Consider the following 26,631-nt stretch of genomic DNA (forward strand, 5'->3'; position numbering starts at 1 on the left):
AGTTTAATGTTAATGAATCAAAAATATATATTAAGTAAGGTGACTAAACAGAAGCACACATAAAACCATGTTTGCATTGATTGTTTGACAAAAAGGTTGTGACCAAAGGCTCACAGAATCTTAACCCTGTATTTCCCCTTGGAGCAATGATTCAGTATTCACTAATTCATTGTTTGAGGCAACTTTATAGACCATAACTATTGCAAATAATGAGAATCAACTCCCTATCTATCTATCTATCTATCTATCTATCATCTATCTATCTATCTATCTATCTATCTATCTATCTATCTATCTATCTCTCTCTCTCTATCATGTATCATGTGTTGAATGCATACATCTAAGCCAAACAAGTCTACAGCATTCTTATTCAGAAACTAGGATGTCCAAATGCTTAACTTTGATAAACCCCATAGTTTCCAAAAAAATTTAGAAACAAAATAGGAGACTTTTAAATAACTAATGGGTAAAAAAAGAAATCAAAGCAGAAATTAGAATGTATTTTGCACTACATGAAAATGAAAACACAATATATACAAATCTCTGGGATACACCCAAAACAAATTCAAAGGGAAATTTATAGCACCAAATGCTTTTATTAGAAAGAAGAAAGGTCTCAAATCAATGACCACAGAGCTCACTTCAACACACTAGAAAAAGAAAAGCTAATTGAACTCACATACGGAAAAGGAAGAAGATGATAACAATCAGAGCATAAATAAATGAAATAGAATACACAAGGGTCTTCAGCATTTTATTTTACCCCCCTCCTGTCTTTCACATTATTATTGTCATTATTATTGTGTTTTTAATTCTATATATATTTTAAATTGACAGATGATATTATTATGGTTTTTACGATCAATATTCATTTACATTTACCCATCTGTTTATCTTTTTCATTGTTCTTCATTTCTTCTTCAATTCTTATATTTTTATCTGGGATTACTTTCCTTATCTCTGAAAAACTCTGTAAAACTCCTTTAGTATTTCACATAGTGCACATCTGGTGGCTATGAAATCTTATTTTTGTTTGCCTGAAATATTTTTATTTCCCCTTCATTTTTAAAGAATATTCTACTGGTTACAGAATTCTATGTTGGCAGTTGTCTCCTGTGAGCACAATAAAGTTGTCATACTATTGTTTTCTGACTTGCAAACTTACTATTCTCGAAGGTTGGTTCTCAGTTCCAATGTTAACCGTTTGATGATAATGAATCTTTTTTGTCTTTGACTGTCTTTAGTATAATTTATCTTTGTTATTTAGTAGTTTCATTCGGATATACCTAGCTATTTTTGGTTCCTAGATCTTCTTGATCCTGTAGATTCTATATCTCTCACCAGTTTCGGAAGACTGTCAACTAGAACCATTTTAAATATTGCTTTTGTCTATTCTGCCTCTCTTCTTCTGGGATTCAAATTAAGTGTATATTAATGCTTTTCGCCATGACCTCTTACAATCATTTCTGTATTTTCCTTCCTTTTATTTCTCTCCATGTCTCAGTAAAGATATTTTCTACTTTCTTTTCTTCAAGTTCACTTATCCTTTCTTTCGTTGTGTCTAATCTATATTTAAACATATATATTGAGTTCTTAATGTCAATTACTGTATTTTCCATTCAATTATTTTTAAAGATTTCACTTCTCTGACAAAATTTTCTATCATATCAAATGTTTTCATGAACATAATAATCAGAGATATTTTAGACTGAGTAGGCTGGTGAAATACTTGGCTGTGGGTCTGTATCTATTATTTCTTTATTCTTTGGTTTATGTTCGTTTCTTCCTTGACCCTAATATGCCTTGAAATTTTTTTATTGGAGTCCAGTCATTTTGAATAAAAAATTACAAAAACTCTTCTCTGATAATTTTATCTTCTGTCAGAGAGATTTTACTTTTTTTTCCCCTAAATGACAGTCAGAGCATAAACAAATCATTTTGATCCAATCAGGGTTTTAAGATGATAAGAAGGTGGGTTTTAGTCTCTTTGAGGTATGGTCTAGTTCTGACTTGTCCTTTTTTTTCATAGAGCATAACTTTTCAAAGGTCTCAAATGAAATACTAGAGCAATTTCCGGGCCCCTTTCTTCTTGACAGACCCTAAATTTCCAATTTTGTTTTCCCAGCACATTGAACCTGACAAAACATCTGCTTCAGTTTTTACCTTCTGAGTGTCAGCTGTCTTCTTGTCGTCTTGGTCTCTCAGTCCACAACAGCTTAGAAACGGACAAACGCCTTACAGTGAATATCAACTTAGAAAATCAGACACACTTCTCTGTGTTTCCTATTTCTTGAGGATCTTGGTCCCTCCAATTCTGACTGGTTGGTTATACCTGTGCTTCATATTATCTTGTCTCTTTAGCCCTGTAAGACTGTCAAGAGTCCTGAGTTTTTGCTTTCTGCTTAGTCTCTCTGCCTTCAGCCACTTAGCGATGGAAAATACCTCAAGGGGAAATTTTGTGGAAAGTTGGGCTCATACTGTGTATTCCTTTTATTAGGATATTGTCCTAACAATTGCTGGATGCCCTAGATACTCTCCAATGCCTCCAATAAGTAAGGTGTTTTCTTTTTCTTTTCTTAAATGTGATTTTTATAGTTATTCTTGGTGAAAGTTGGTTTGATACAAGCTAGTCATTTACAACTATATGGAGAATTTTAAATTCAGAGAAGTACTGTTGTTAAGAAATTGTGAACGTAGATTGCCTGTTACCAAATAGATAATCAGCAATTTAATAATATTATGTAAAGCTACTTTTTAGTCACAAAAATATTCTTTAAAGGAATATTACTTGGAGGAAATGTCTACATTAATTAACATGGACAAGTAGAAAAATATATATCTATTACCATTTTTCAGGCCCAGTTTGCTAATGACCTCTGTGTGTTGTTTTGGGCACAGTTAATCATCAAAAGTGGAGGACAGACAAGAATTGTTTGAAGTCTCTTTCAGCATTTTTTTCTGTTTAGTCATAAGTAATATTAGAACAAGTGATCTTAGAGCCAACTTTCAATGAGCAGTTAATGGTGGTATTTGAGCAGTCAGAAGATGAGTTCTGGAACATAACATAGAGTTAAAATATATGCAATAAATCCAAGAAGGATATCAAACACTGAGGTCTTACTAACCCCTTTGGAAAACAAAACTGTGTAAGTATTTGCACAGCATAAGTAAATGAGATAAATACCGAAACAAACACAAGTTATTTATTAAAAGAGGTAACAATTAAAAAATTGAACACAAAGTCAAAAAACAACTCAAAGTAATCAATCATTACAATAAAAAGAGTTTTTTGTTGTTGTTGTTGAGGAAGATTGGCCCTGAGCTAACAGCCGTGCCAATCTTCCTCTATTTTGTATTTGGGATGCTGCCACATCGTGGCTTGATGAGTGGTGTGTAGGTCCACACCCAGGATCCAAATCTGCTAACCCTGGGCCACTGGAGCAGAGTGCGTGAACTTAACCACTATGCCACCAGGCCAGCCCCCCTCAAAAGATTTTTTTAATATTAAAATTGATTATTATCTAAAAAGCATGACTCTTGGAATGTGTTATTTCTCTTTTGTTGTCATAATTATTACGTGATTTGTAATTTGCAGTTAAAGTACTCAGATTCTTGAGGTTCATTCTCATTCCGCTGGAGTCTAGGAAAGTCATCTCTTAGAGGTTGAGCTGAAACAAAATAATAATAACAATAAATAGTTTCTTTTTTTATATAACAGCCTCAGCCTTAAGGGGAAACCATACAGTTTTGGACAACACGAAGGGGTGAACTCAGTTGGAACAGGTTAAATGTCCCACTCAATCTCCATTGTTGAGTGAAGGGTGAGTGGACCACTGGCCCTGTTTGCATTAATCTGTCCACAAACAAAACCTCTTCTTTGGCAATGTCATGTGAACGTAATCACTAACTTCAAATTCGTCTGACAAAATATTCAACATTAATAAGGCAGTAAAATTAAGATTCTTACCATTCTCAGTCAGATTTCCCTATGCCAGCAAAAATAGTCAATCAGTAAAATCAGTGATGTATTTAATAGTCATAGCTGATCATTCCATTTTCATTGAAGACATATTTGAATTCTCGATTTTCCTAAGGCTTAAACACTAGACTTTGCAGCTTTCATATTATACAGAATATTCTGTTCGTGCTAAAATTATATCATACAATTGAAAATACATTTACCACTTTGAGCTTATTTTATGCAAGGCAAAAGACAAAATAGGCATGGCTATAACATTGTACTTGTCATTATCTTCTTCTATGACATTCTTTTTTTTTTGTGAGGAAGATCAGCCCCGAGCTAACATCCGATGCCAATCCTCCTCTTTTTTTTTTTTTTGCCGAGGAAGATTGGCCCTGACATGACATCCATGCCCATCTTCCTCTACTTTATATGGGACGCTGCCACAGCATGGTGTGACAAGCGGTGCGTCGGTGCGCGCACAGGATCCGGGCCGTGAACCTCGGGCCGCCTAAGCGGAGCGTGCCCACTTAACTGCTTGCACCACTGCGCCAGCCCCCAACATTCTTTATTAACTTCAAATTTGAAGTGATATGTTAGCAATTTGAATCTTCATGAGAATGATTGAAATGTATTTTTGTTGCCTTTGTGTAGAATGGAGTCCAGGCTCGCGTCACCCGTATGCCATGCTTTTGTACATATGTGTTAATGATTATAAGTGATCATTCATTAGATCTAGTCCACAGAGAGTCTTCGTCATATAGTCTACATAATAGCACATAGAAGGTTCAGGATAGAATTATCTTGAGAAGAGTAATAAGATTATATAACATAGTTTTAATAATATTCATATTTTAATAATATTCATAATTTTTTAAATTTTTATGTCAAATTTTAAAAGGACAACTTTATCACTTCAGCAAGAAGTTAGCATGCTCTTTAGATAGATTCTGTACTATGACTTATAGATAGAAAGTCATCTTTGATGATAAAATCACATTTTAAGCATTTTCTTTCCTAGTCTCTGATATTACATCAGTTCTTAATATAAATTCAACTCATAAACATCTACTAGGTATCTCAATTCATAGTTGTGAGACATTATGCTTACCTAATGTATCAGGCACTTTTTCCCCCCAGAAGTGATATTTTCTGATGTTACAACCATGAAAATCAGGGTGAAACTCTGGGATTTCAGGGAGGCATCGGAAGACAAGAGTGAAGAATGAAGTACAAAAATAAAAACACTTTAATTTCATGATTGGAAAAGTCATTACCCTAATCCTTGAGTATATCTTCTATGCCCTTCTCTTGCATATGCCTATATCGTTGCTGTGGTATCTGCCTCCAGTGCACCAGAGAGCCACCAAACCAGGCACCTCCATGCTAATGAAACCCTTTGCTGACCACTCAGGGCACATTGTAGAAGAGGAGGGGCCTGCAAGATTTGTCAGAGCTGGTCACCAGGGGTGGAGAGTTGGAGAAGGTCATCAAGAGTATGTGATCACCAGCTGAAACTCTAACTAGACCGGAGCAATTGGAGGCTCCTCATCCACTCCCCTGTCCTTGGAATGCACATTTGGCCCACCATTCGCACTAGGAGCCACTTCAAGGACACAGCCTTGAGCGAGTAATGTGTTGTTGAGACCATGTGGATGGTATTCATGACTGAATCTCATTAAGGACTCTAAATAAACTCTTAAATTAAGAACTTGGCAGGCGGATGTGGAGATCTACTCGTCTTGCGGCCAACCAAGATTAGCCTTGTATGTAAGTTGCCTTGCTTATTAAAACAGCCACCTAACCCCCTCCCCATAAAAATCGTAGTATTTTTATATTGTATCGGTGGGTTTTTTCCTGAGCAACTACAAATAAGGTAGAAGGAAAGTGAAATTGCTCAGGTATCTGCCCCCTTGAGAAAGACTGCATTCCTAATTGCAGTCAACCGCGTTACACATATGCACCATATATAAAGTAGTATTTAAGAGTTCAGACTGAACTGGCTTTAAATGTAGGCATATCTCTAAGTGTAAATTTACATTTTACACTTAGCCTCTCCAAGCCTTAGTTTCGCTACTTGTGAAATGTTCTATGGTTGCTGTGAATTTCACAAAAAATACAAAAATGTCTAACACAGTACCTGCACATGGTACGCATATTGGCTGTTTTATCATAAGTATTATTATAGCTGATTTTATTAGTAGGAATGAAGAAATGTTTATATAGTTCAATGGAAAAGTAACTCATGTATTTATGGCAGAATCGAACATCTATACAGCTCTACAGTCCCCTATAGAGCTCTCAAACTAATCATATTCAACTGGTCCTATATGAATAACCCCAATCAACATTTCTACTTATGATTTTCCACTTCAAATTTTTTAAGAAAATATTAATAATTATAAATACTTATGGGAATTTTATTTTTATGTTGGATAAAAAGTAGAATCATTCTCCAGATATTACACAACAACCTGCCTTTTTCAGTTACCATGAACATCTTCCTAGTTCAATACATACTTGTTGCTATTGTTAATCATACTACCAGCTACTCAATCACCAAAGCAAGAAAATTGAAAAAATTATTCTTATTTGTCTCTTTCCCTCTCCCTCTATGTTTGGTTTGATCACCAGATTTTAATTTCTAAATATTTATTATATCAAATCTTCTATGTCCTTATTATAACCACTTTATTTCACTCTCTCAAAATTTCTTCTCGTAAACATTGCATTATCTCCCTAACCAGGCTCCTTCCATGCAGACATTTATACCAAATAAAAATACTCAATTATATTCTTACTAAATTGCGTCTCTGATTTTATTACACCTTTGCCTAAATTTTTTCAAATTCTTTCCTGAGAAGATAAGGTCTAAGCTCTTTATATGTCATTTAAGACCTTTCATAATGCAATTTCTATCTGTTTCTCCAACTTACTTACCACGCTTCCTACCTTATACTTTATCCTCAAGCAAGCTATGCTGCTTATAAATTTTCCCATATCGACCTTTCCCTTTTATATCTTCAGTTTATTCTCTTTACATGAAATTCCCATTCCCTAAATTCATCATTGGCTAACGCAATCGAAGCATCACTCAGTAGAAGCAACACCACCACTTCCCACATCAGTCTCCCTCAGTATGGCTTAAATGGCATTCTTCAGAGTCCTGTGACACCCTCTGTATAATCCCACCATTTTTCACATCACATTGAATTATAATTTTCTATTCATAGGTCTAATTATGAATTTTGGAAGTTGGGAGAATTTTCTTATTTTAATCGTATTTATTGTATGTTTCTAGTATATACATAGGTGGTAAGTGTTTTTTCAATCAAAATGGTGGATTTGAGAGGTTGAATGAACATAACCTGGCTGCTTTTTAGGTCTTAGGAATTGAGAAAAAGAGTAAGAGAGACAGAAAACTTCAATGTTTCTATTTTTTGGTAATGAGAGTATGATATTACCATATTCTGAGTTAAGGAATATAGAAGGAAGATCAAATCTGGGTAACAATATGAAAAATTCAGTTTAATAAGAGATATCTACACTATACCCAAATGGAGAGGTGCAATAATAAATGAGATCTAGAAGCCTAAACATCAAAGAAAACAAAGAGAAATACGGTCTAGAAATATAAATGTATGACTTTTCACTGTAAAGTTGAGATTAGAAGCCTCCTAGAAAGATTCCATAGGATGAGAAGAAGGCCTTTCATAGTGTAGTCCTATCTGTTTTTCAGATAGGAGCACCATCATTTAAGGGATGTACAGGTGATGAGAAGTTTAAGTAAGAACTCAATATAAACAACCCAAAAGTAGGATTAAGTGATGCAACCAGTAGTCAAAAATCAATTACCTATAGTAGTCAGTCTTATAACACAAAGGGGGAAAGTGAGCCTCACGTAAGGATTCTGGTAATGTCATCATATTTTGTTCTTAGTTCTGCAGCTGACACTCTGTCTCAGTGTTAGAAAGACACAAAGGATTGGATTACTGAAAATAGAATATCTTATAGCAAGGAGACCGCAGCTCTTTAGCACTATTCGATGATTTCCACAAGAAGACATAGAATCTTTGTTGCCCAATATTCTCACTTTTCAATCCAGACTTTTATGCTAATTTCTTATTTTTAAATATTAAACAGTGCATGAGACAAAGAAAAGACAGCTCTAGGCTGGGTTCAGGATGCTGACCACAATTTTGGAACCTCTGTACTACTTGGAAAAAAGTCTGTGTTCAAGATGGTATAGAAATATCTGATTTAAATAACTGAGGTTCCAAACATAGGCAACAATTTTAATATATGTGTGAAACACTGAAATTTATCTAACAGCAGTGTAGCTGAAAGATGGCCAGATTGGGTTTCAGAAAACCTGTTCTTTCATTCGATTATATTATTTAGTAAATATATATGAACATCATTAACTCATCATCTATTTTATGGGAATAAAATGAGAAAAAGAAAATGCTTGGGAAGTCATAAGATATTAAAAAGTTCATAGCATTATAATTAAATTTATTAGTCATATGGTTCATTTGAAATCAATAACTTCAATGTGGTTCTTCGTAATTCATGTCAATGTATATATGTAGTACATATAGAATGTAGAGAAGTATACAGCAAAAATTCATCTCCTCCTACCCTCTTATATAAGCAGCAGCCCCAACATGATGCTTATCACTCCACCTCACCACTTAATGAAGATAGACAATATTTGGTGGCGGTAGTGGTGTGGTTATGACAGGTAATTTGTATTAAATACTCTCCTAGATATAGTAATTTATAGTAATACACTTAATTCTGAATGATAATTCACATATACCATTAATCAGTTAGAGAAATGAAGATGACTCACGTTTGATAATTTCCAGATATATTTAGAAGTACAATATGTTCCTTGAAGTATAGTCACTTACCAACCAAAATCTCCAAATCATAGAAGAATGATTTCTGTCTGACCTCAATGTTTAGTAAGCTAGAACTAGATGGGAAATATTCTCAAGCTTCAGAAGAATTAAAAAAAAAACTTCAAAAAGAAAATGTAGTCATCTGAAAAAGTGTGATAAAGTATGCTCATTGGAATTGAAATGGTCCTTGGTTAAAAAGTTTAAGAAAGTAAATTAAAATGCCAAGCACGACGGATAAGTTGAGCAATAAAGAATATGTTTTATTCTCTCTCCACAGTAACAGGAAAAGAGTTCAGTCCGATTAAATATTCATGAAACAAAAGATCAAGGCTTTAAGTCTTAGATCAAGTTCAAGACTGGGCATGAACTAATGATCCAATAGTTTATATGAATATTAAACATTTAGTAGAGAAATAACTCAGACTTACATTTTGGAAGGGATTCCATTTTAATTTAATTCTCTGATAGTTAATTTTACCAATTCTAGGTAAGAAATTGATTGACATTTAACACAATTATATCCAAGACCATATACTGAAGATTACTCAATTGATGGTTGCCCTAAGTTTCAGCAGTAAAAGATGCACTGAGTAATTTTTATTATATTGTGGTAACAGTTGCTGTTCCTTCCCCAAATCTTTTAACTTCTCACACATAGGAAAATTAAATATGAGCTGATAGGCAAGGATACATGTGTGAATTTAATTACTATACTTTGCCCCAAAACTTGCTGCAAACTTAGTTTGAAGGGGTGTTCCTATGTATTATTTTTAGCATTAGTTGTTAGTGAGGCACACATTGCATGTATTAATCATTTGAAATGAAAACTCCCTCCTGAGACCTCCCTAGAAACAGGTGTAAGCAATTTCGTTTCAAAAGATTGATGGAATAGAAATACACCCAAGGAAGCTTTGACAGGTTTGACATCCTCCTTTTAAAGATCCAGGAAAAAGTGAGGTTAATCCTGCCACAGGCAGAATGCCTCCTCTAAGTGTCTATAAACCAGTGAAATGTGCAGGGGGCCTCAGACACCGCTGAGAGGTCCAGCGAAAATAATCATCTGCTCTTCATGCCGAAAGGCAGCAAGCACTGCAGGGGAGATCAAGTCCCAGACTTCCAATCCATCCTCCGTGCAGCAGGTCTGTGGCCATACTTCCCCGGAGAAGGCGCCTTGTCCGTCACTACAACCAGTTCAACCAAAGTATTTTATCCATTTATTTATTTTCAAGTTGTCTACGGTGTTTTTGGAAGCAACGGCAGACAAAGCTTCCTCTAGAAAGCCTAAGGGATCTGTATTCCTTTTGAGCAAAATGGCCTGCAGACATTTTTGCAAAACTACTGATAAAAGAACTCTGAGTACCAACATGTTGGCTGAACCAAAATAAAGCATGTACCAGTACATGCCAGTGTACACACCAGTGTAGTGTGATGAAATGTGAAATTTAGAAAAGAAAAAAACTAAAGGGAGCAAAGAGGCTAGATAGAATATAACAATTTATTATTACATGAATTTATTCTCATTGGCCCAGCCTAGTGTTTACTCAAGATATCAGGAACTTCTACCTAATGACAAAATATTATTTGAAATTACACCATGCACTTTCATTAACAAAGAAAGAAATCACTGAGATAAGAATTCATATACTTTCCTCAGAGGTGTCTTGTATCATATTTTATTTTAACACCTGCATGAGCTTATGTTTTATACTATGAGTATCTAGGGTTCATGAGTTTCAATTTACTTTTTTCTGTACACACAATATATTTCACAGTCATTGCCATATAATGGATATTCAATAAATGTTTGTTGAATGTTTTGATGAATAAAATTCTTTTTAGATCAAAGAGTCTTAACTTTGAGTCAATAGAGGATATTTAATAGACTCATGAGCCCCTAAAAGTGTACACCAGGTGCTTGTGTTAATGTTCAAAAGTCCATTTTATTCCTGTGGAGAAATCCATATATTTCACCATATTTCCAAAGAGCATCATGATTTCCCTCCCATAAATGATTGTCTCTTTTCTTTAAAGAAATGTAAAGATACACTCTTTCAAGGCAGTATGATATAACAGAAAGGTCTAGGACTTACCGAAAACTCTCAGAAAACCTCATACTTTACAGTGATTTGTTAGAAACGTTTCTGTAAAATTAGAAAAGACAAGGATGTTGATCAGGACCATTTGTTTTTAACCCTGTAATGAGGTCTTATCCAGAGCAGTAATAAAAATTTTTTTAATATTAATAAGAGATGTAAAGTTTGGAAAGAATTGTAAAGAAGAGCATGATTGTGTGTAGATGGTATGATCATCTATATAACAAACATGGGATAATGTGTAGATGATAATTAGAATTAATATAAGAATTCAACAAGATTGCCAGACAACAAAATCAATATTTTAAAATAATGGGAGTTCCAATAAATTAGGGAGAAAAAAGTAAAGAACACATAATTTAAAAGATTCATTTACTAAGAAGCTAAAATTATAAGAACTTTGGAATATATCTAGTATCGAATGTACATTTTATAGAAAAATGTAAAAGTGTATTAAAGAATATAAATATTGAAAAATAGAAATTTCATAAAATAAACACTTAATAAATGAAAAAAGAAAGTTCATCTAGTTTCTTTTAACAAGGCACAACAAAACGCTAAAACATAATAATAATAAAACTGATTATATTGAAATTAATGATTCATTTAACATGTAACTCCATAAAAGACAGTCTACCCAAAGGAATCAGAGCTTTTCAATGTATATAACTAGCAAAGATATGGTATCCAGAATACATTCAAAATGTTTACAAATCAATAATAATTTTAAAAAATAGGTATGAACTGAATATATAGTAAAATTGGGAATAGGCATAGACATCAGAGTAGAAATAGTTATGATTATTATTATTAGCATTAGCATCATGATTACTATGGTTATTTAACCTGGACTTGATTTAAGCAATCTTTTCTTCCAGTTCTTTCCTTTTCCAGATCAAGTTTTAACAATCCTGAGAGGTTTCACCCCAAATCACAAAGATTTCCAAAACTACTTTTTTTTAATCCCAAATCTAAATTTCAATCTATTATCACAACACTTAATCCATTGACTCCAATTATTAGATAAATAAATGCTTTTCTATGCACACAATAATTAAGATGACCACCAGCGAATAAGGGAAAACAAATACTCACAGCAAATTATAAGGGAACTCAGTATAGAAAAAGTTAGCTCAGCCTAAGAGTAGCAGAGTGAGACTCAGCCAGTCATCACAGCAATGTAAAGCAAACTACAAACTAAAACACTCTGACAAATAAATTATGATTTATTATCATAATTCTAATTAATCTTTATCAGTTAATTTTGTGGTTGATATGCATAAGTAACAGAGATATGAAAATTAAATAGGGGGCCGGCCCCATGGCCTAGTGGTTAAGTTCGGTGCGCTCTGCTTTGGCAGCCTGGGTTCAGTTCCCAGGTGCAGACCTAAACCACTCATCAGTGGCCATGTGGTGGTGGTGACTCACATACAAAACAGAGAAAGATTGGCACAGATGTTAGCTCTGGGCTAATCTTCCTCAGCAAAACAAAAATTAAATAGTAGGCATTTTCATCATATTTTCTAGCAATAAGATTAATGATCTTACATCATGACCCCTGAAGATAATTGGATTTCAAGGTATAAATATTACATATAAACAACGCATTTTCATTTAGATGTCATGACTCTAATTCAAAGTATTTTACCAAGTATTAGTTCTGTCAATTAAGGACTTTTTGAGGCTAAGGTTCATAAAGTAAGAATTTTTGTATATTTCTAATTTTTGAATATTTTATCTGTATAGCATGACCTTCTTTACATCTAGTGATGATTTTAGCTTTAAATCTATTTTGTGTCTTATTAACATAGTCATGCCAGATAGTATCATATTGTTTTTCACCTTTTTACTTTCAGTTCTCTGATTTCTGATATTTTAGATATGATCTTTTGAATAGTATAAAATTGGAATTCATGTTTTTATGCAGCCTGATTTTTTAACTTTCATACCAAATATTTATTCCATTAACATTCAATTTAATTACAGATATATCTGGGTCTATAACTACCATCTTATTTCATTCTACTAATTTATTTCTTTCATTCTATGTTTTTTCTTCTCTCCATTATTGTCTTTTGGTGGTTATTTTGTGTATGTTTGAGTAGGTATTTTTTCTCACATTCTACTCTTTTTAACTTTACTACATTGGACTGTATGCTGTCTATTCTATTCTCTTAAGGTTATAATAACACATATATAACTTACCAATGTTGAAAATTAATCAATACACTTATTCTCTTCTCTTATCTTACAAGGACGTCAATTACTACTCTTCCTCACTTATATGTTATTATTTTGTTTGTTTTAATTCTATCTTGTCCCTTTTAACCTCACAAAACAATATTGTTTTTAAAAGATTAAAGATCACTTAGATTTACTACACATTTACCACTTATTTTATTATTCATTCCTTCTCACAACCTCCAATGTTTTCCTTGTTATCACTTCTGCTTTTCCACATCTTTTAGATTTTCCTTTAATGAGGATCTACTGGTGGGAACATTTTTGCTGATTTTTGTCTCTTTTAGGACGTATACCTTTTTACCCTAATTCTAGACATTTGCTTTCACTAAATATAGGATTCTAGGTTGACACATTTTCTTTCAGCACATTGAAGATATCACTGTTCTTTGTCTTGCATTGTTTCTTTTGTTGATACTGAGAGGTAAGCTGTCCATCTAATTGTTGCTCCTAGAATCTGTGGATTGGTGTCTTTATGACCAGAAATACCTCAAGCATTATTTATTCCAATATTGTTTATTTTCCACTTTTCTCTTTCCTCTCCTTCTAGAACACCAATTAGATATATGTTGGACTTTCTTATGTTAATACTCCCTGGATTTTTTCTCTTTTTTATGGTTTCCTTCTCTTATTACCTCTATATTCTAGATAATTTCTTCTATTCAATCTTGTAGTTCACTAATTTTTCTATTGCTTCATCTAGTTAGCTGCTAAATGCATCCATTAAGTCGTTAAATGTTATTTTCAATTATTTTATCTATTATTTCTTAGATAGTCTTTTAGGTTATTTTTCAAATCGGTTTGATCCTTTTTTATAGTTTCCTATGCTGTGAAGATCTTTTCAAACTTCTCTTCTTTCAAATACGCTAAGTATTGTAGTTTAATAATGTGAGCCTGATAGCTCTAATATTTGAAGTTTTTGCAGGTCATTTCTTCTTTCTAGTATTTTTGTTTTGGTTTATTTTTTACTCTTGCTCATGGTCAGCTATTCTTTTTCCTTGGCGCGTTATTTGTGGGAATTCTTTGAGGTCTAGAATTAGTGGGCCTCCTTCCAGAGAGCATTGACGTTTGCCTCGGCAAACCACCTTGGGACACTTCCACTTTATTTGTTTATTTTTTTGTGAGGAAGATCAGCCCTGAGCTAACATCTGTTGCCAATCCTATTTTTGCTGAGGAGGATTGGCCCTGGGCTAACATCCATGCCCATCTTCCTCTACTTTATATGGGACACCACGACAGCATGGTTTGATAAGCAGTGCCTTGATCTGCGCTCGGGATCCAAACCTGCGAACCCCAGGCCACCAGAGCGGAGCATGCAGACTTAACCACTATACCACCAGGCCCGCCCCAGGACACTTCCACTTTAAATGAAACTTACATCCCAAGGCATTTGGGGCAGCTGGCTGATGTGATTTGTCCTATAAAAGAGCATCGGCAAGCTTGTGGTTGTAGTGTCTGACAGGGCTTTTTCCCTTTTCTCTGTTAAATGAAAAGGCAACTTTCCTTGTAGCACTTGGGGATGGCCGGTTTCCTCCTGGCTCACACACACTTAGAAGTTACAGTTCTTCCAGCTCTATGGTTGCTACCAAAGAATTCCCTCTTCTAGCCAACCTAGAACAGCGTTTCCTCCTCACTCTTCTCCCCTTTCCTTAGTATAGATTGAAAACTGAAAATCAGATTCTCCAGGCAAAACCCCATAGGTTAAAATTAATTTCTTTGCTTATTACAACATTCTGGGTTCCAAGTTTCATTAAATTTTTGTCTGATAATACTTTAATAACCTGTAAGCTTCTAAGTGTTTTTAAGATGATTGAAAGAAACATACATATTCATAATTTTAACTTTTCAGCAGAAAGGTGTCAAGTCCCTAAGCAACAGCAATGACTACAGCTGTTAGGTCAGCTTGCCACTGTTCCATAGAATGGATTGGGAAGGAGACAACAAGCCTGAATGGATTTAGACAGCTTATTATCTATACCATAGCAAGCAACATTAGCTTCTCATCCACATTGGTTACTCTTGCTCTCCCAAGTCCCACGGGGTAACGCAGAGGCAGGCCAAGGCGAGGACCACATATATAAGTAGGACCTTTGTCACAGCTAAGGAATCTCAAAATTAGGAAACTCAATCTTTTAAAGATTCTAAAACTTGCCTAACCTTTCCCCACAGAGAATCATCATCTGTATATTCCTGGTCAGAAAAAAAAAAAAAAAAGAATCTGCTGATGTGGAGAAAGACATGTCTCTTGCTTCCAGAGGTATCTGCATTTCAAACACAGTTGACAAAACCTGTCAATGCCCTTGGTTCAGAAGACATGCAGATAAAACAATTATCTCACAACAAAACGTTAAGTCCCAATATCTAGCCAACCATATCAATGAGATTAGAAAACATCTCTCTCCAATGTCATATATGCTAAATACAAAAAAAAATATGCAATAATATATGTGCCTTAAAACAAAATAAAATAAGAAACACTTGTATCCACCATCAGCCCAGGATTCTGAAGGAAAGAAAATATGTTCTGCTAAAAAAGAGAGCAACCTCTTTGAATTCAGCAAGAATTATTTCAATCATTCATAAGGTTAAATATCATTTATTGAGTCTGTACATTGTGCAGAATCTGGTGATAAAACAATTAGAAAAGGATTTATTAAATAATCAAATAAATATATAAATGAGCATTTAATTAAACAAAGGGAAGAAATGTGGTTCTTCAAAAGTACAATAAAACATAAATAAAACCTGCCCTAGACTGGAGAATTGAGATTATCAAAGAGGACTGCTCTGGGGAAGTGATGCTTCTCTTGAGAGCTTTAGGCTAGGTAGGAAATAAATGCCTTCAGTTTGTCACTTATTTTTCTGGAAATACACAACTTAGCACAACATTTTTAAAGGGAAGTTTCGAAGTGGAAATGATGACAGTTCTATCAACATATCCTCACTTTTTGGAAGTTAATATTTTGATAACTTAGAATATCATCCCGTGATGCCATTGGTCCTGGGCTCTTCACATTCACGAATCTTTCTGATTATTCTCCCTGGATAATTCTCACACACGCAGCGAGGTCAACTTGCATTGAGTGGCCTCTCCTCTTCAGATCATTGGGATAACATCCATACCTAGCATTTGATGCTATGATCTATTCTGCAAGGCTCAATCTTATTTGATTTATTCTAATTTAATTAATAATTTCATAGAAAAATAACAGTGCCCTGTGCTGATTTAATCAATAAAATAACTTATGTATGGTTTACAATTAGAAAGCAAAGTGAGCGCTGCCCCAGTGGCATACTGGTTAAGTTCACGTGTTCTGCTTCCGCAAGCTGGGGTTCGTGGGTTCAGATCCCGAGTGTGGACCTACACATCACTCATCAAGCCATGTTGTGGCAGCATCCCATATACAAAATAGAGGAAGATTGCCACAGATGTTAGCTCAGGGCCAATCTTCCTCACCAAAAAGAAACCGAAACAGCAGAGTGAAATAATAATCCAATACCAAAGACAAATGCCATGCAATATCTAAAAGGAAAAATACAGATACCACAGAGTTTGAAAAATCTTTATTCATGCCTTGAAAGCAAATCTTGTGGGTGTATATGTGTGTGTATTCCAAAACAAACAAACGTTATTTAATAATTGTATTTTTCTTTTGTTAGTTTCTTTTTTTTTATGTTTTTTTTTTAAATTTTTTGTTTATTGCAGTAACATTGGTTTATACCATTGTAAAAATTTCAGGTGTACATCATTGTACTTCTATTTCTGCACAGATTACATCATGTTCACCACCAAAATACTAATTACAACCCATCACCACACACATGTACCGAATTATCCCTTTCACCCTCCTCCCTCCCCCCTTCCCCTCTGGTAACCACCAATCCAATCTCTGTCCCTATGTGTTTGTTTATTGTTGTTATTATCTACTACTTAATGAAGGAAATCATATGGTATTTGACCTTCTCCCTCTGACTTATTTCACTTTGCATTATACCCTCAATGTCCATCCATGTTGTCACAAATGGCTGGACTTCATCGTTTCTTATGGCTGAGTAGTATTCCATTGTGTTAGTTTCTTTAAAAAAAATCTACTTGGCTGACTCATGCAGGTTACACTGAGCTAAAAAATGACTCAAAATGTTAAAAATATATAGTCCAAATTATTTAAAGATTCCTGTGAAGAGAAAAATAATGGAAGGTCTTTTAGTGTACCCCAAAATAATTAATTCACATATACAGAGATAACCGAAAATATTCACGTATTTTGTTTAAATTTTTTAAACTTTTAATCATTACCTGTTTTAACCCTTATGAGGTATATGTCCTGATATCTGTCTGATTTGGAAATGCTGATTTGGGGCCTCTGTGGAGACAATTTGAGTCTAACAGAGTAAGACAATCATTTGAATTGCTGTCTGGAGTAATGGCTCCATCCAAGATTTTTTTCCTTTTTCTACCCAATAAAAATCTGGGTGCATTCTATAATTTTTAGTGTCTTAAGGGCCATGGCATGTCATGAATCAGTAGAGACACTTGGCAGATTTGATGAGTATCACCCTGCACCTGTTCTGGTGGCCATCCTTGCTCCTTTATAATCCAAAGAGGAAAAGAGAACCAGGGAGCAGTTGTGCACATTTGTTCTTGTTAACCTAATGTCAAAACAAGTAGGCAGTTAAATTAATAGCTACGCAGAGGAATGAAGAGTGAGTAGAGGAATCCATCTCTGTCTCATAATTTAATGTCATATGGAAAGGACATCCTGATGTTTGTCTCACCTTATCACACTTCAACCAGTTTTTTATTTATATTCACATTTTAGACTTTGCTATGTACTTGCAAGGCTCAGAGTGGCTTTCAGAAATACAATACCAAATGAATTTAAAATAGCTGAAAATTTGAGGTAAAGAAAAATACAGTTGTACGAGTAGGATTGAGAAAAAAATGTTTACTATGAGATTTCAAAGAGAGGACTCTGTATTATGTAGTAAACAATATCAACAAGTCATAATACCTACAATAATGACCATCAGAGAGAAGTTTCTTCTAATATCTCTTAGTATAAGATGCTGACAACTCACCAAACAATTCAATAACAGGCATTTGGGTGGGAGACCGATGTGAGCCAGATACACACAACTGTCTGAGGCTCTTGACAGGTACTTAGAATGTCTAGAAAAATGGGTGGATCAGCTATACTTAAGCAAATAGAGTTGTTTTCAAAGTGACTTTTATAGCTATTGAGCAGCTCTCAGATCCAGATTTTACTCCCTGGTAAGTATCTGAAATACAACTATATATCCTATTATGTCAACTTCCATGTGCATTAACAATCTGAGAAGATAGATATTTTCTTGGAGAAAGCGAGAAGTTTAACAAGTATACTTTACTTCCAGAGTACCCTTAGAAAATGTATTTTTCTACTTTAGAACTGACAAATAAAATCATCAATATAACAGTCACTTCTACCCATTCTGTTGGCCAAAGCAAGTCACATGGCTGAACCTCAAGTCAAAGAGTAGGTAATACGGTGACTCTGTGAAGATGAGAGCAAGAGAATATATATGTTTTAGCAATAGGCTAATCAAATACAGTTAAATATACAAACATATTGCAACAGTTTTTCGTTAACATATACTTAAGATGTTCATCAATAGAGAATACATTCTATAAAATGAAGTGTTTTCATATAATGAGAAAACTATATAGCCATTAAAAAACTATTATTTCTGTAGGTTCTGATAACAAGCACAACACAAACATATCTTAAACAGAATAAAAGAGAAGTGTTCACAGTGTTGTGAGATAAGGGTTATAGCAACAGATCTTCAATCCACTTATATCCTGTACCCGGGGAGGGATTTTGGTGGGTAACACTCCTAGAAAAGAAGAAGGCATATAATCCAGCCCAGTCTCCTTGTAAATACGCTGTGTTTTTTGCTAGCAGTAGATTTCTTTTCTTCAGTATGCTTTTAACAGAATGTACCTGGTTTTCAAGAATTGCTATGCTAAGCAAACTTGTAATCTGTAAATTTATTGAGCATGGCTCCCTGGAAAATGTCACAAAAGCAGTATAACTGTATGAGCATGTGTTAGTTTTCTAGGACTGCTATAACAAAACTCTACAGACTGGGTGGCTTAAACAACTGAAATTTATTTTTTCACAGTGCTGGAGGCTGGAAGTCCATGATCACAGTGCCAGCAAATTTGGTTCCTGGTGAGAGCTCTCTTCCTGGGTTGTAGTTGACTGCCTTCTTGCTGGGTCCTCCCATGATCTTTCTTCAGTGTGTGCACACAGAGAAAGAGCGAGTTCTCTGGTGTCTCTCTCATAAGGACACTAACCCTATTGGATCAAGGCCCCACCGTTACAACCTCATTTAACCTTAATTGTTTCCTCAGAGGCCCCATCTACAATTATAGCTATACTAGGGGGTTAGGGCTTCAACATATGAATTTGGAGGGGACATCTGGTTCATAACAGAGCATAAAATTAAGATATTTCCTGATTTAAAATGTTCTTCCTTTCTAAGGAAAGTATCTATATACTTCATCTGTTAACTGGAGTCAGAGGGCATCCAGTGAGAGAATAAAGAGTTGAGCAGTCATTCTGGGGGACTTGAACATCTTCTTGCTTCACCCGTGCCTCTTGACTATTGGATAATTATTAATAAAGCATGGCCTGAGTAAGATCTTCACTTTGTGTACATTTGACTTAACAATCTGATCCTGTGTGTTATCTCCAGTGTGTATAGTGTTTTAGCAATTATGGAGAATTTTTAAATAAAACAGTAAATCAAATGATGAATAAGAACATAAATTACTTATCATATTTAGTCAGCCATTTAAAGATATTCAAATTTACTAATGAGTAAATTCTAATATCAAAATTCAACTCCTCAGAGAATGCTTGTGCATAGTTAAAGGGCCTATAAGAGTTAATTTTATTAACCTTAAATCAACAAAATTAAATTTAGAGCTTAAAAATATAGGCTAGTACATAAAAAAATTTAAAAAGAAATAAAAATTAAAACAGACAAAAAAATAAAAAATAGAGTAAGTGATAAAGATAAAGAAAGGATCATAATAGTACCAATAATCTTTGTTTTTAATTAGATTACATAATGAATAGCAATGTGTAAGCAAAAAAAAAAAGTGACAGGGTCTGCATTGTGTTTGTTATATTTATTCTCACCTACTGTGATATAACGGCAGGTGCTAGTCTCATAACCAAGTGTTAATGAATAAATCCTAATTCTCACTGTGGGATGCATTTCTTGACACATACTAATTCCCATGAAAAATATAAAAAAGGTAAAATCTTTTCAAAACTGAAAGCTAGAACTTCTAATTAAAAGTTCTTCAATATGTCCCTTAATGTGGAGGGCTCCAATAACCTCTGTACATAGGTTAGAAGGATGCAAAGTTCTTGTTGGTGGAAAGTTCTTGTCTTTGCCACAGGTGGTGTACCTATAGATCAGCAGATCAAACTGAGAACAGAAGCTTATCTTTTAAACTGTCAAAATAGAATCACACCCCTCCGCTTATTTCTGATCATTTAAGCATATGAACCTTGCTCAGTGGTACAATAAGGATGTTTTTCCCTACATTTAAATATTCACTGAAGAATTCAGTCCTGGGACATTTGTAATCCAGTCCCGGGAAAGTCTTACTGGACCATGTTAGCATACATTAATTATTATTTTGTCATTATACTCCAAGATCTATATAAAAATAAATAAATAAATACATAAAACATTTTTCTTCAGCTCCTTAGAGAGTCTTTGTCTTTTTGAAATATTTTCTCAAAGCATTATTCACTGTAACTCAATATACCTAATATAAACCCCATTTTCTGAATTGCTGACTTGAGAGTTCTTTCCACACCTGCTTGCTCCCATCCACATCCTTGGTTTAAATACAAGCTTTTTGAATCAATAGATAAATCAACCAAAACTGTATAACTTTTTGCCTAGATCCCAAAACTAATGAATCGTGCAATTAATTAGCTCACCGTATAGGCCCATTAAGTGATCTAGAGTCCACTTTTGGGTACTTTTTTTTTTTAATTTTATTAAAGTTGGGTTGTGTAAGTGCTATGTGAAATCATTTTGTAAGTGAGAACAAAATCAAGGTATAGACATAATTTTTCTCTGTTTTACATTTGGGTACAAAATATAATTTGCTCTAATACCCAAGGAGACTATTTGACTTGAGGGATGTGACTTAGAAACCCAACTATGCTCTATGAATATCAAGGGTAACAAGAAGGGGGCTGTTGGGGAAGGGTGTTAGTCCATAGCAAGCCTCTATTATTCCTAACAATCCAAAGTAAGCCTATGATTTATTTATCAAAACAAATGAGTTTATATGCAAAGACATCTTTAAATCACATTAAATTATTACACAACCAAATTCAAAGAGTATTTTCTATGCCCAGTTAATGTCAAGAAGCAGCTCTACTAGCCCTGAGGGTCTAGTGGTTAAAGTTCGGCACTCTCAGCACTTTGGAGGCCTGGGTTTGCTTCCCAGTGGCAGAACCACACCGCCCATCCATCAGTTGCCATGCTGTGTTGGCAGCTCACACAGAAGCACCAGAAGCATTTACAACTAGGATACGTCACCATGCACTGGGGCTTTGAGGAGGAAAGAAAAAAAAAAGAGGAAGATTGGCAACAGATGTTAGCTCAGGGCAAATCTTTCCCTGCATATAAAAAAAAAAAAAAAGCTCTAGTCCCAGCCCAAGCTCCTCCTAGAAATTTTGAAGGTGCCACTGAAGAGTGCCCCCACCACCTGCTTCTCTCTGTGACAGTGGTGAAATAATGTAATCTCAGCTCCTTCACCTCTAACTTGAGAACAATATCCAGTTCCCTGGCATAGCTCTTACTTTCTCCTTGAACCCTTACTTCCTGGATCTAAAAATACTGAGTAGCACATTTCTACCAATAACCTTCAATTTTAGAAGGCAATTAAGTGAGTTTTTCTAAGCAAAAATTGTTGCTAATTCATTGAAATTATAATTCCACCTGCTTAAAAATATAAATTGGCTGATTATGTGACAAATCGTCAATGAAGGAGGATCTTACATTTTAATGCCAGCCTATGGAATCTGGGTACCACGGGGACTGAGGCACCTAAGATAAAATTTATTCTGAAGTAGGGAAAGTTCTAGAAGCAACACCATACAAAACAAAAGGAAGAGCTATTATCACTTTTCATTACTTTTAGGTTTTTTTTTTTTTTTTTTTGGTGAGGAAGACCAGCCCTCAGCTAACAGCTGTCAGCAATCCTCCTCTTTTTGCTGAGCAAGACCAGGCCTGGGCTAACTTCCATGCCCATCTTCCTCTACTTTATATATGGGATGCCTGCCACAGCATGGCTTGATAAGTGAGGCGTAGGTCCGCGCCCAGGATCTGAACCTGGAAACCCTGGGCCTCTGAAGCAGAGCATGAGAACCTAACCACTATGCCAGTGGGCCAGCCCCACTTTGTGGGTTTTTAAAAACCATTTTTGATATCTCTTTTTGATATTTAATGTGAAGATTATTAGTTATGAATTCTCAGTAAAAGAAAATATTTGCACAAAATGTTTGAGAAGCCCTTCTCCCTTGATTTTAATGCCCCAAATCATCCAGTCTGCATAATGAAGAATTGTTTAGCCGCAGAGCAGAGAAGGGAAAAAAGACAGCAGGAATCAGGAGAAGTAGAGCAATGTGAATGGAGTAAAGATAAACAATGCTTTGAAGAAATGTTTTGGATTTGAAAAAGAGAAATATTAATTTATATAGTGGATTTCAATTCATTTCTTATATAAGTAAAGTGTTTTTAAAAAGAGATACTGTTCAGTTAGGTGATTTCATTTCACTTTATCTATTTTCTATAATCCTAATAAAATACCAAAACAAAAGAAAAAAGCATCACGTGTCAGCATTACATGTGGACTTAATACAAATATTTCTTATCAATATATTCCTAATTAACAAAACTTATTTTTAGCTAATGTTATTTGAGCATCATTAAATTAAATATATACATTAAATATTTAAAGAATTTACCCTTTGAGATTTAAATAATGTATACAGTAACATTTACCTCATATGCACCTCATCTCAGTATATATTTATATTTCAAAGAGGAAAGTTGAGAAATAGGAATTAAGGAATTATTACAAGTGAAAAAATCATGAGGGGGAAGAAGATCTTTAAAGGATCATTTACAGGCTTAGGAGTTCACTAAATTGAAAGCGCCTATGACCCTGACAAAGCGGTACTCAAATTCCAGTTGAAATAAACCATTTAAACTCATAAAATGATTTTTATTACCCTCTGAGAAAAGAAAAATCCAGTAGAGTCATCAATCGATTTGTTACATTTTTTTGTGCGTGGCGTTTGAGAAAGCGTCGTCAAAATCATTTTTCTGAGTTTATTATTTCAACAGCAAGGAATGCTTCCACAAGGCTTTTGTTATTAAAGAACGTGCATATAGTGTGATAATTTATGTCTAGTTCATTAAGCGGGTGTTCTGGGCAACATAATATAGGGGAAATGACAAATATGACACACTGTTTTCCATTAACCCCTCTGGCACTGACAGGCTGAAGCTCCCTTCTGAAGACTAATCCATTTTGCTGAATGCTTAGCATTTTCAGATCCTAGCTCTGGGTGCCAGAAAGGTTTCATGTTTGAAGTAGAAGAAAAGTATGTGGGTATTTTGGGCACCTAGTCAGCTATCCCTTATGAAAATCAATTGATAAAATCCCCAGTCATCAAAAGGAGAAAGCCTTTGTACACACAGTGCACACCAAACCAGGATGCTTCATACTCTGTCACTGGAGCAGATGCTATAAATCCCTTCTCATCAAATAGAAGGAAAGCTTTTTTTTTTCTTTTTTAATATGACCACTATTGTCACCCTTTAGAAGGCTCCCTAACCCCATTTATATTTATTTCAAAGACTATTACTTAGGAAAGGTCGGGGGGGGAAAGATATTGAATATAATTATTCACAATATCTAAACCAATGGTCACAGGACCACAAAACGCCTCCCCTCCGTGGTCAAATTTAGCTCACAAACTTCCTTTATCATTTTGGACTTGAATGGATTTGCACGTTGTACTTTAGCTCCAGTTTGCCAGGATTCCCACCAACCCTGCTATTCCTAATCTGTTTTCCACATTTACTTGATCTGCTTAATCCCCACAGGCATTGGAATCCCATCTAAACATTCATCTCCCCAAGTAAGGCTCTACTAACTTTCTCCTTTGGTTTTATTTTTTCTAGAATTCAACAGAATTTACTATTGTTCACGGTTAGGACCACTCTGCTCTCAGATGACCTAGATTCAAATCTGAATCAGCTTCTTTCTATGTAGGCTACTTACTTAACCTCCCCAAACCTCACATTTTTCATTTGTAAAGTGGCAATTGTAATAATACTACAGTAACATTTATCGCATATGTACCAGATCTGTCTAACCACCAGTGCAGACTCCTGGGTATGCACAGAGACCCACACTCAGAAGGGCTACATGATGGGTAAGTACTCTATTGTCTCTGACTTTAAATTCTTAAAAATATTCCAACAAAGAGCCTAGCATTTCATTTTGCACTAGGCCTTGTAAATTTTATAGCCAGTTGTGCTAATCACAGAGAACTCTTCACCACTTAGTTTAGAGCTTTCTCCACATTACATCTTAAAATTGATTAATATGATGTCAAAATAAATGGATTTACAATGATATGGAAAGATCCACATCCCATTTGACCCATTATTTTCTTTTTATTGCTTCCATTTTCTCAGCTGTATTTTTTCTTATGTATATATATTGACTCAAAATTATTGACATTTTTATTCTATAACTTTTGGAAAGATTTAACAAACCCTCAAAACCCAACTCCTTTGGGTTGCCAGATTTAATAAATAAAGATACAGGATGTACAGTTATATTTAAATTTCAGATAAACAATAAATAAATTTTTTAAAAGACATCCCATGTAACATTTGAGAAACACATGAAAAAAATTTAATTTGCATTAGAATCAATAAAGAAAAAGAATGGCATTGCATTACATTTAATCAATAATGTCAGCAAAATTCTAGAATAATTCTCCAGATTTCAAAGAAAAGAAAACAGATGGAAATGAAGAATTGTATGAATATGTATGGAGGTCAAAAAAAAAAGAGACAAAATCATATGAATGTGCATCCTTGAAAAGATTGGGCTATTCATTATGCCCTATAAAATATTTAAATAAATTATAAAATAATTTTCTTCTAAAAATAGAGGGTGTACTATTAGTCTCCGGGGTACACATCTCTGGTCAAGCTACTATCTCCCCATGTTTTTTTTTTTTTTTTTTTTAAGATTTTATTTATTTTTTCCCCCCAAAGCCCCAGTAGATAGTTGTATGTCATAGCTGCACATCCTTCTAGTTGCTGTATGTGGGACGCGGCCTCAGGATGGACGGAGAAGTGGTGCCTCGCTGCGCGCCCGGGATCTGAACCCGGGCCACCAGCATCGGAGCGTGCGCACTTAACCACCAAGCCACGGGGCCGGCCCTCCCCATGTTTTAAGCAGAAGAAACAGCATAAGCTCTTAGCCTGTAGAGGGGTCTGAGGGTTTCCACTCCTACCATAGATGGATCTCTCAGATGTTCTCTCAAAACCGATTTCCTGATGATATCTTCTAACCCGCCATCTTGCCTTTCTTCAGGAGCAAGGTATATGTTTACTGTTTATCTCCATTACTCCATTAAATAAGAAATATCATATGCTCTTACTTCTTTAAGAATCTAAAATTTGTTGACATTTCTCCAAGCTCTATATGACTGATGTATCGAGAAAGTGATAGAAATCAAGGCTCCACATTTCGGCTTCACCTGGTTGTGAACGGCTCTGATTCCACAGAGCTGGGGGAGACAGCCAAGATGGAATGACAGGCTTCCTATCTTCCAATCTGGACCCACAAAAGTAAAATTAAGCTGCTAACTGCTGAAATTATTCAAAGTATTCAGCCAGATATCCCCAAATAATCTGAATTTATTTATGAAAATGTTTTCCTATATACACTATTAGTAATCTTTCTAAAAATAATATTGTATTACCTTCATTTCTAGGGATGTTACACAAGTAATTCAAACATGAGATGGTTCTTCCAGCCCCACTCCCCGAGAATGAAAAATCAGTTATCTCAAGTCCATGTTACAATTTTTTTAAGTAGATGGTCATTATATTAATTATCAAAACCGTGAAAAATAGAAAAAAAAATCAAGTGTGGAACATAACATTAATTTCAAAGTGCTTCTTTTTTCCTCCAAAAAATCTGACATCTGAAGAGAGCATGCTGGTGGAAGTTTAGCTAGATTTATCTACTCGGAAAAGTAACCATAAAAATCCACACAAGGAAGTGGTAACAATATTGGAAGTCAGTTTTACG

At 34.7% G+C, this 26,631-nt stretch overlaps 1 long non-coding RNA gene across 1 annotated transcript; it reads right to left on the minus strand.

Annotated features, from left to right (window-relative positions):
* Positions 1–3,542: 3,542 nt before the first annotated feature.
* LOC131402400 (uncharacterized) lies at positions 3,543–26,137 on the minus strand. The gene is made up of 3 exons (XR_009218633.1): positions 26,075–26,137; positions 10,959–11,009; positions 3,543–3,668 (listed from the first exon to the last, which is right to left on the minus strand). It is a non-coding gene; the product is annotated as an uncharacterized LOC131402400 (long non-coding RNA).
* Positions 26,138–26,631: the final 494 nt, after the last annotated feature.

Source organism: Diceros bicornis, unplaced genomic scaffold (genome assembly GCF_020826845.1).
Source record: "Diceros bicornis minor isolate mBicDic1 unplaced genomic scaffold, mDicBic1.mat.cur scaffold_100_ctg1, whole genome shotgun sequence".
Lineage (NCBI taxonomy): Eukaryota > Metazoa > Chordata > Mammalia > Perissodactyla > Rhinocerotidae > Diceros > Diceros bicornis.